This window comes from Rissa tridactyla, chromosome 1 (genome assembly GCF_028500815.1).
Source record: "Rissa tridactyla isolate bRisTri1 chromosome 1, bRisTri1.patW.cur.20221130, whole genome shotgun sequence".
Lineage (NCBI taxonomy): Eukaryota > Metazoa > Chordata > Aves > Charadriiformes > Laridae > Rissa > Rissa tridactyla.
Window position 1 is genome coordinate 23,116,327 of NC_071466.1, and position 10,748 is coordinate 23,127,074.

At 41.0% G+C, this 10,748-nt stretch overlaps 1 long non-coding RNA gene across 1 annotated transcript in view; it reads right to left on the minus strand.

Annotated features, from left to right (window-relative positions):
• Nucleotides 1-5,982, minus strand: part of LOC128904566 (uncharacterized) — a 38,418-nt gene extending 32,436 nt beyond the window's left edge. Inside the window, exons 1-2 of the long non-coding RNA XR_008464541.1 lie at nt 5,706-5,982; nt 3,290-3,469 (exon numbers count right to left, since the gene is read on the minus strand). This is a non-coding gene — a long non-coding RNA (uncharacterized LOC128904566). The remainder of the gene's footprint in view (nt 1-3,289; nt 3,470-5,705) is intronic.
• Nucleotides 5,983-10,748: the final 4,766 nt, after the last annotated feature.

The window sequence follows — 10,748 nt, forward strand, 5'->3', positions numbered from 1 at the left end:
ATCCTGCATGAAAGAGTAGATGAACTCTTGGGTATTTGGGGACTATCATCTGTTCTGTAAATTTACAATTCTTGACTCTTATTTCCTTCAGGTCATCTTTTACTGCAGCCACTATATGCTAGATCCTTGGGAAAGGTTGCTAGGAGAAATTCCTTGCATGGCTTTTGTTTTTTCTTGAATAGCTGCTTTTACTGTTTTCAGTATCATCATTAAGACTTGGGTGCATATTTGTATAAGGGTCTCGTTATTATTCTACTTCCAGAGTTATATGGGTTTTTTTTCAAATTTGCCTGATTTTTATTCACAAACGCGCTAATTATATCTCAGCATCAGCTTTGTCAAAGCACCACGTGAAAACATCTAGTTTATTGCTCCATAAGTTATTGCTCAAATGACTCTTCCACTGAATTAATGCTGAGTTTTTGCCTGGGTGGGAATTAGGAACAGCTGAAAGTGGCTGAATAGTATTTTTTTTTTCCCCAATGGAATGATTCCACTAGAGGTGAGAACAAGGACCTAAAAAGCACAGGAGGATGGCTTCCTGCTGGTGGGTGGGAAGGGAGTATTGAAGAGGAGCTTGGACCCATCATCTGGGCTGCTGAGCAGGTGAGAGGAGCTCGGAGCAGGTGCACCAAGCAGGTGGGACAGAGGGACCCTGTGCCAATATCAGTCCTGGGGGCATGCTGGGCTGAGCTGAGAGCAGCAGTGTTTTGAGGGAGCCTGTGAAAGTGTTCCTGTCAAGAACCAAGCAGCCTGGATACTACCTGCTTTTATTTAAAGCAAAATTGTTTTCCCATCCCATGAACCAGCCTTATCACAGCAATCTTTGCAGTAGCTTATACACCACATACACCCATTTTACAAAGGAATGGATAAGGCTTTCCTTGACTGGCAGCCATGCAACCCTGCCATGGCCTGGAGGCTAATGGGGCCATTCCTCCCCGAAGTGCCATCGCTGCTGGTAGAGGTTTGGTGGACCAGTGCAGTAACACAACTGTTTGGGCTATGGGTAAAAGCGACAGACACCACTGCCCTGTCTCAGAGCTGCGTTGCCTTTGGACTAACTGGCCAAACGCATGCAAGGGAAGGAGTCTGAATTCATTTCTAGGTTGGATTCAGGCTGTGGGACCTGTCTCCTCAGTCCCTGCCATGCCTGTGGGGCTTGGAGTGAGCGGGGACCCACCGAGGTCCTCTGTGGTGGCCGTGGTGGGGGGACAGGGCTTCACAGCCCCATCTGCGTGGCTCTGTGGAAAAGAGTCTCCATTCTGTCTCCAGAGCAAGCAGGGCTATTTAACCTTCTGCATGGTGGCCCTGGGATGCAGAGAGGCTTAGTTCTAATTTCATCTGTGCTGCTGATTTGACAGATGACCCCGGAGCAGATGCTCAATCCCAGCTGTCTTCCCACTTAGTACAAACCTATACTAGGCCTTCGTCTAAAGATTATTTAGCGAATTGTCAAATTAATATTTGTAAAGCATTCTGAAGACGGGAAGCGGACCCTCCAAGTGCCAAGCTTCTGCTGTTCTTGGCTTCTTTCCATACCACAGTGTTTGCTACTCTGATATTTCTCTGCAACACCAAGGTACTACCCTGTACAACACAGGTAGGTTTGGGGGTCTCTGTTCCTGAGTTTGCCATTGATATCTTGTGCTCATGTCATTTAACTGCTCCGTGCTTTGCTTTGTCAATGTGTACAGTGGTTATAAAAACATCTAGCCAACTAACAGGAATTGTGAAATAGAGGGACTTGATAAACGTTGCTGCATGTTTTTATGGGCTCATGTGAAAGACCGAAAAAATATGCCAAGTAATCAAAATGTTACTGCTGTTATTGTTTAGTTTGATATTTACTCTTTAGCATGATGGAAAAATATCACAATATGATAGAGGACAGCTCTAGCAAAGGAAACCCTTCCTCGGTTGGTTTGGGCTCACGTACCAGATAGTTAGCATATAGTGTACTTGATGTGTCTGGCAGAAGAAAAAAGAGAAACAGAGGGAAAATGTGGATGCTGCAATTCTGTTTTCACCAGGCACTGGCCAATAAATTATGTCTAGACTTTGTCCCTCAACCACTATGCAGAAGGTCTGGACTGAACTACCTATAATAAATTAATTGTGGTGAGAAAAAAATCACAGTGGGAAAAGAAGCAGGGTCTTCATTTCAGCTTCCCATATAACTTCTTTGCCAATAAACAGCTTTACTATCGTAGCTCAGCCAACAGGCACTTTTTTGAAAACTTGTACCGAAGCCCAGACTTTCTTACAATATCACAGTTCGCTGACTTGCCAAATAGTTTCTGGGTAGATAGCACATCTGTATCTGGATCCATCCCAGTATTTTCTTATACAGCTAGACTCCATCTGAAGTATTTTACGTAAAACCCTCTGTAACCTCTTCTTGTTTCAAGCTTTGAAATCAAAAGAATGATGAAATATTTAATTATCTGTGTGTCCTGCCCAGGATTTTTCATTACTTACCTATAGATGTCTGTGTGCAAGAGGGGAAGAAAAAAGGAAGACATGTTCTGAAAACAGGACTGCATCTGGGGGGTCTGTTTTCAGAAAGATCTGCCCCAGCTTTCTGTTAAGGTGCTGTAATCCCGTGTCTTGTGCCAAGGGGAGACGAGAGATGTGACACAACTCAGCTGAGCTGTGAGTGGGCTGGGCAGGAGCCAGCTCCCATCCAGCCCATGCGTGGCATAGAAACCGATAAATAAAAGGGCCCACAATTTTTAGAGTCTGGCAATTTGCACCTGCCAAACGTGTGCCCACATTTTTGTGGCTACAAAATGAGTTATAGATGTGAACCTCAGCATGTGTCACTTCTACTCCGATTTATATTCCCACCGAGGCAGTCAGAGATGCAAACACACCCAGGTTTCGGCAATGAAGTGCAGATGCAGATTTTCTGAGTAGAACTTGCTCTTTCGCAAGTGCATCCCACTGCACAGTTTTATTTCAGTAAGATGAGAGAGTGTGCATCCGAAGCAGGAGAAAATAAAATATATAGCAGCTACTTTATAACCCACTCAGTCTTTATGTGACTCTCTGCTTTTACAATATAATTGTATTCAGTCTTATCTTAAATACAGCGTTCCTGCACCTGTGGGCCTGATGCGCCGCTGCAGCAGAGTGGCAAAGCAGGTTTGCCACCCTGTCTCAGGATTTTGTGACCCAGAAGCTGTTTAAAAAAACACCTACTATTTAGTTGTTTAGCAGTAGCCATAAAGATATTAGCCAAAAAGAATTGAAATTAAACGGTGGATTTTACATACGTTTCACTTACCTAGAGCCCCCAGTCCCGCCGTGCTCGTTAGGCTTGCAGGCTGACCCCCGAGACGTGCCAAAGAGTTTCTGCTCCTCCGTTGTTTCTCCCAAGCAACAGCTCGCTGTCTCTGGAGGCACTCACATGAAATGTTACCAGTGTCCTTTGTTCTTCTGTCCTTGGATGGCTGTGGGTCCCTGGCTGTTATTAGACAGAGCCAGAGGTGGAACCATCATCAAAGCTATCAGTTCTGGCTAAGTCTCTTAAAGATTTTTAAGTATTAGGGTTTTTTCCAGGCTGAGGCTTGGTGTGTTAGGCCAGTGTAGTCATTCAGAAAACATCTCAGTAAACAGGCCAGCACACAACACGAGTAAATTTTTGCATGGCAGAGCCAAGTCTATTATGGATACTCTTTGAAAAAAGCATTAGAGCAGTCTATAAGGCATCAGACTTGCCTATTTAGTCATTCATAAACGAGGGAATAGCAAAGTTGAGGCATGGAGATTAAACATAAAACCTTTAGTGTGTTATTTGATGTATCATGTCTTCAATGGGTCTTTAATTATCCATTAGCATATAATTTCTCAAAGAATACCCTCCAACTTTCCCTGTGACCACAATGATTCCCATATGCAGAATTTTGTAGTGCTTTTCATCATTGCATCTTAATTGTTTCCTCTGAATATATAATTAATTTGATTGTTTTTCCTTTTTTAGAGACACATGAATATTCACACACCCCCAACATTTTTATAGTTGTGCCTTAAAGTTATTTCTCTGAGTAAATTATATACATATCTCTATAAGCAATGTGTGAAATAGGATTTTTGATTTCTGCTTAAGATGTAATCCTGTTTTCATTGAAGTTCATAGCACGAATGTATTTGAGGTTAATGATTTGGAATTATATTCTCAGGAACCAAACTGTCTTGGAAAATCAAGGAGATTTGCACTGCTAATTTTCTAGATCCATTGAAAATCCATGCATATACATAAAATATTTTTAAATGACCATTTTGTTTTTATGAAATGTATTAACTATATTTTAATATTTTAACATCAGTGGCGATGACAGTGACTCAAACATCTTTCAGGAATAAAAATTATAGATGGGACAGGCTCCTGTCCCATCTATAGGGAAAGGCCTAATACAGCAGCCTGGCTCGTATTGCAATATATGAATGTGCTTGCAGAGACATTAAACTCGTTGGTCTCGGTTTGGTAGGACTTCTTGATGAGCAGTGCTCTAAACAAGGTCTTTGAGGATGACAGTGTTTGGTAGATCATGGGGGAACTGAAGGCCTAAGAGAAAAGCCGTTAATCTGCCAGCCTCTGTATGGGATGGCTGGAGCACAAATGGCAGTGTGAACTGATGTGATCAGAGCCGTCTTGTGCAGCTCTCCAAGTGCAACAACCAAAAGTGCACGGTAAGGAAGGCTTTGGTGTGAGCCACCATAATGTCCTGTAGAGCCAGGTCATCCCACCACTACCGTTCATTTTGGCCTTGCAACGTCCACTTCATGGGTTTGCTATAGGTTCACCCATTTGGATGGAGAACAGGATACATTGGGAGGAGTAAGAACGGGAAGAAAAGGGAAACTGCTATTTCATCTTCTCATCCAAATCTGGGACAGAACTATGTGCAGAATACTGGCACCTCCATTTGAATAGAATTTCCTGGATTTGCTTTTTAATCAGAACTTCTCAAACAGGAGAATAAAGAGAATCACTTTGGATGATCTGTGTTCCAGTGTGTCCACAGGTACAATTAGAGACCCGGGAATGGAGCTGTGCACATAGCAAAACATATGAAATAAATCAGTGCAAGTTAAGAAGACGTGCCCACCCATCTTTTCTTTGCTGGAGTTAATCTTGTGTATGTTTCCACTAGATCATGCTTTGATTGTCAGGATTGATTAAATATTTTCTGCTTTCAACTCTGAGGAGATGCTTTTAATAAATTTTTAATATTTTATCTGAGCACTATGGATGCTGGCTCTCATTAGTAATGAAATCTGTCCAGTTATGTTTGGATTTGACTGAAAGCATAGAATTTTGCCTTTTTTCAGTTACTCATTTCTTGTGCACTAAATAGATGAGTGGTTAGTGGCAGAAGGACACTAGAAATAAAAAAAGCCCCCAAATTACACAGCCAGTCAGGTCACTGAATTTAAACTATATATTTAGGTCTCGTGTGAATGCCTTGACTGTTGTTACCCATTCCATTGCATCTAAGTTATGATTTTAACCAACTCTTCACAAACCTAGTCAGTGAGCTTTATATACAAATGCCTGTCATTAAAGAGCTGTGCAGGTTATATAAAAGTGTGTGGGCGGCTGGGTGCAGTATATGCATTGGACGCAGGAGTAAGCTTATGCCTTCTTGGGTGTTTTTGGGCACCTGTGAATGAAGAGAGCACTTTGGGGATAAACTTACCTGGTTTGACCTTCCAAAAGTTGTAGTTGCTCGCCTCCTCTGTGGCTGATGCAAGTCAGGCTCTTCCCACCTTGTTTGTGAATTCTCAGTGTCTCTGTTCAGTCCATGCTGTCTCCCATTTTATTTTTCCTTGCTGGTCCAGCAATATTGTATTCAAGCTCCTAAGCAAATGCCAACCACCCCCGGCTATTTATTGCAAATTCCTTTGATTGACTTATTCTAAAATCTTGTCTAAAGGACAGAAATTTTCTAGCAGAAGCAACTTTACTTATGGCAATTCTGGGAGCTGCTGTTTTAGTGGGAAAATATTTGCTCTCATATTACATGTCTGCCCTGCCACCCCGAGCTCTTGGACTGGTTGGCATACCAATGGATGTATGCCACTCGCTATGGATGTAACTGCTTAACTTCTGCATGGTGATCATTCCCAGTCAGCTCAGATTTGTAACAACTAGTCACGTTAAAGCAAGGAACTGTTATCCTCAAACGACCCATGACAAATTGAAGTATCTCAGCAGGGAGATAAGACATGGCAAAAATAATAGACATAGCAGATGATTCGGGTATTATACTCAACTTTGAAATGGAAATAAAGATGAGTTGAGAAAAGCAAAAACTGCATTTTATTTAGATTACCATTTTAAAAAAGACTGAGGAATCTGAGAGCATTTGGAAAGGAATTAAAGGAGGTTTTAGCAGAGCTAGAACAACTCATATTAATGAATTAAAGATTTGGGCTAAATTGTAACAGACATAACAAATAGTTAAGGCATTAAATAATCATCACTGGGCCTGTTAACAGATTTAGAAACCTTCTGACCTTTGATAAGTCAAGTTAATCTAATTTGTTGTGTTGTTTGTTTTTTTAAAAAAAATCAATAATCAGGTTTTACTCTTTTGAAATTATACATTTAAATGAAGTACTGAAAACAATTAATTACCCTTTGAAGAGACGGGTGGATGAAATCCCCCTTTTGCAGCTCAAATCTGCAATCATTTTCCTTCATGATTCCTTCAGCATGTCTCAGTGCTTTCTGAATCTCTGAACAATTTGGAACACTTTTCGTGTACCAGAAAGGTAGTGTTTTCTTGGATTTAAAAACACGTAGGCTTTCAGCTGCTTTAATGCCATTAGCTTACATTTCCAAATGTTTGGTGTGTGGACAGATCAATGGCTTTATTAATTTAAACATATTACTCCCCTCACCCTACCCTATTTCAAATCTGGCTTTTGTTTAAAGCACTCCATAACCTCAGCCTTATTCTAGGTTAAATGTGATATTAATCAAGCTGTGGATAAAGGCCACATATATGACTGAAGCTGTGTTTATTAGCTTTAGTGAAGCCTTTGATTTGGTCACACATTCTTTGCTCTTAACAAAGCCTCAGAATAATACAATATGGGTTTTATGTCAATCCCTAAATTGGTTATCATCATATTTAAGCAATAATGGAAAACAAACTATGTTCACTATAGTGGCATGTGATCTGATTTTAAACTCTCTGGTGCAGGTGTTCTCGATGGTATGCTTCTTCTATTGCTCTGGTTGTTTTCTTTGGAAATGTCATATTCAATATGCGTAGACAACTAGAATATCTGCTTTTGTAAGGTTTTGTTGTGTTTTGGTTTTTTTTTCAAATCAATCCCTTCTTTAATCATAAAGTAGACTTTATTTCTACTTTGCAGCTTATGCAGCATATGTTCTGAGGAAAGGAAAACTGAAATTGTGCAAATAGTTAATTCTGGGCCATATCTACATGGTGATATGAAGAGCTGTTTTGAGGCTGTGTGCAAGGTACAGCCATCCTGATGGCTAGCAGGATTTCCACCTGCAGGGCTGGGTGTCCTGCAGAAGACATTACCAGCCTAATCCCTGCCCACGATTAGGCACATGGTGTAAACCCAGCCTGGATCCCTTGAAGAGAGGACTTCACTTCCAGGTATCGTTCAAGAGAGAGGGGCCATAGGTGCTGCCAACGTGCAGAAAGCAAGAATACTTGTAGTCTAAGAAAGTCCTGGCTGTAAATACCTGCCCCTGTGCTGGAAGAACAGGGAGCAGAAGGAACAAATGTGATACCCTCTTTCAGTACAGTGATATAGCAACAGGCTATTGTGCATATTTATATACCGACATTGTAACAGATGTGTTAAAAAGCATTATTATAGCTGTGAAGAATGTGGTCACCAGAGCTCAGAGTAGGGTTGTGCCTCCCACAGAGACGGTGGGTAGAAAGGTTAGCCTTCATCTCCATCATGGACAAATTAATATTATGCCTGTAGGGCAAGTTTTAGGACTTTGTTGTGACTTGGTCTCCATGTCCGTTTTCTACTAACATGTACAATAATTTCCCAAAATGCAGAGGGACCCAAAGGTTAACATAATTTTCCCTTTGAATAACAAAACCCTGCAAAGTATATCCACTTATGTGGTCCCTGAGGCAGTGACTCAGTCCATTACAATGAGCAAACCTGATTAAGAATATATTATTAGAAATTACTGACACCTTTTTTTTATTTTGCCTTCTCTTGCCAAGACCCAGTGACTGGGTGCTAAAGGTAAAAAAAAAAATGCAGTTGTAGACACAGGAGGAGAGTACAGGTCTGGAACCTGCACTGAAAGATGTGATACAGTCATTGACAGGTGGACACTTCATGCTTCACACAAAATGATTCTGTGGTAAAATAAAAAGATGATTTCCTCCTCCTCTGTTACAATTACTTGGTTAAATGGCATAGATTGGTTTATACCTGGTTTATACCAGGCTGGGAATAGCAGACCTAAAATCTTTTCATCTTTTAGAATGGGTGCTTTGTGGAGTTTCTGAATTTTGTTTTCCTAACTCTTACACTGTTACTATTAACTTAATAAGAAGACAGTTCTGTGTAATGTTATTGTTTCCAGTGTTCCTGCTACAGTTGTCTGGATCCCTTTCAGAACTGGCATCTGCTTTGATGCCCTTTGTGTGGCTTTGAATAACAGACATGCACTTTTTAACCTTCAATCAAATTATTTTTTTAAAAGCAGAGGAGGGAGTTTTTCAAATACACCATTTCCAAATATTTTCTGGAAGAAAGTCTGCATTAATGTTCAGCACAGTTAATCTCTGCAAAATGTAATAGCTTCCATGCAGCCACCCTGTTTGGTGGAGCTCCAGAAATGCCTAGGAAAAGCAGTCGGATTAGGAGGTCTCACAGTATTGCAGTTGTGACGTTCCAAGGAGTATTCGGACCAGGTAGTACGGGGCTCTGCCTCCAAATGAAAGCTGAAGGTTTTGGGGGACATTATAATCTGAATTTCTATTATGATTTTATCTGCTCTAGAGAGTTTTATCATTCAGACAAATTTCCTTGCAATAGGACTTTTTAACAGCATTTGGAAACTCTTCCAGTACTACCTGATTTTGCATCTTTCAGAATAAATGGGCTCAAGGTATGACTTATGAAGCCATGTATGGTCTCCTAGAATAAGTAACCGGGTCAAGAGCCTGCTCTGGTGATTATGTTTCCCAGGAACCTCCTTGAAGTGAGTTTTGGGTTGCATCTATTGCTTTGATGAGATCAAAACCACATTTCTGACTACTGTCTTTCTGAGTGTCCCACGGGACTCTGTCCATCATACAACACAGCTTGAATTTGAGAAGCAGCCAAGCGAAAACGTGGTTGAGAGTAGGATGTCATTGCCAGAACAACTGATATGGATTCCTGCTTGATTCTTATGCAAGTCATAGGAATCCCTAGGGAAAATGTGGCAAAGCAGTTCCTGTGAATAGCTCAGGTAATGACATCCAGACCCTGGATACAAGGTTTCTAAAATATCCCTCCGTGTCGATCAATACATGAGCAGTGAATCTGGCACTGAAGGGAGGCTGCTGATCTGTGTGCATATGTAGATCATGAGAGATGAGATTGAGCAGACGGTCCTGTCAGTTGAGAAAGGAGGTGCTATGATGAATGGTCTCTCCCCGCCACTTGAAAATGGTCCAGAGGACTGGGGACCTTCGCTTTACACATATTTTACCAACAAAATTCTGCATTGCTGCATGGTGTTTGGACGACAGATTAAGAAAACAGACAACTGTTTATGTATCAGAAATGAGAATAAGTATTTTTTGGTGATAATATATGAAATACAATATCTTGGAAGTGTTCATTGTTTTCTAGGGTCAAAATCTCGGGGGGTAGGGGCGGGGGGGAAGGAAAACTGAACAAGTTATGATTTTCAGCTCCTCACCAGCAACTGAAGATGTTAAATTACAATGTAGCTTCATATTAAAGAGGAAGATAAAGGCAATACTGGGCAATATGTGACCATCTCAAATAACAGAATATCCAAATCAATGCCAGTAAGCCAAGAAGAAGTAACTTTGCCTATACTTTCTGCAAGGCCTTTATGTCTTTGTCAGCTGCTGCAATTTTGAGAAGATTTTCAAAATGCATGGAGCTGGAATTCCTGTACATTTGCATGTCTAGTAACTATGCTGCTCTGCTGTCTACTTCTTCAGACAGTTTTATTGTACTGCTTGGAGGGAGCTGCTTCACACAAATTGGTGCGAGTCAAAGTAAATGGTTTGCCTACTGCTGACCCTCTCTGGCCCATACATGGTGGGGAAGATAGCTTATTGGGTGTGTTTGAGCTGGTTTGTGTTCCTCCATGCTGAATATCCCCGTTGCGGCCTTCCTTCCAGGTCCTTGTATTTCATGTCACACTTAATAAATATCCCTTATGGGTCATTTATGTCAACAACATAGACTGAGGAGGAGGCAGAAGCAACATCTCACTTCAGAATAAATTTTTCCCAGGTCCTTGCTTTGTAGCTCATTTTTCTCTTTATCTGTGACTTGAGGAGGAGCTATTAATGCCATCAACAATCACAACATGAAGTGGCTCCTGCTAACAGTTCTTCAGCACATTGTTTTACACAGGTGCATAGGATAAGAAATTAATAAAATGGTGGCTGAAGTATTACAAAGCTCCCAACAGAGAAAAAAGCATTGAAAGCAAGTGCAATTTTCAGAGATGTCCTGGAGATCTGAGAGCAGAA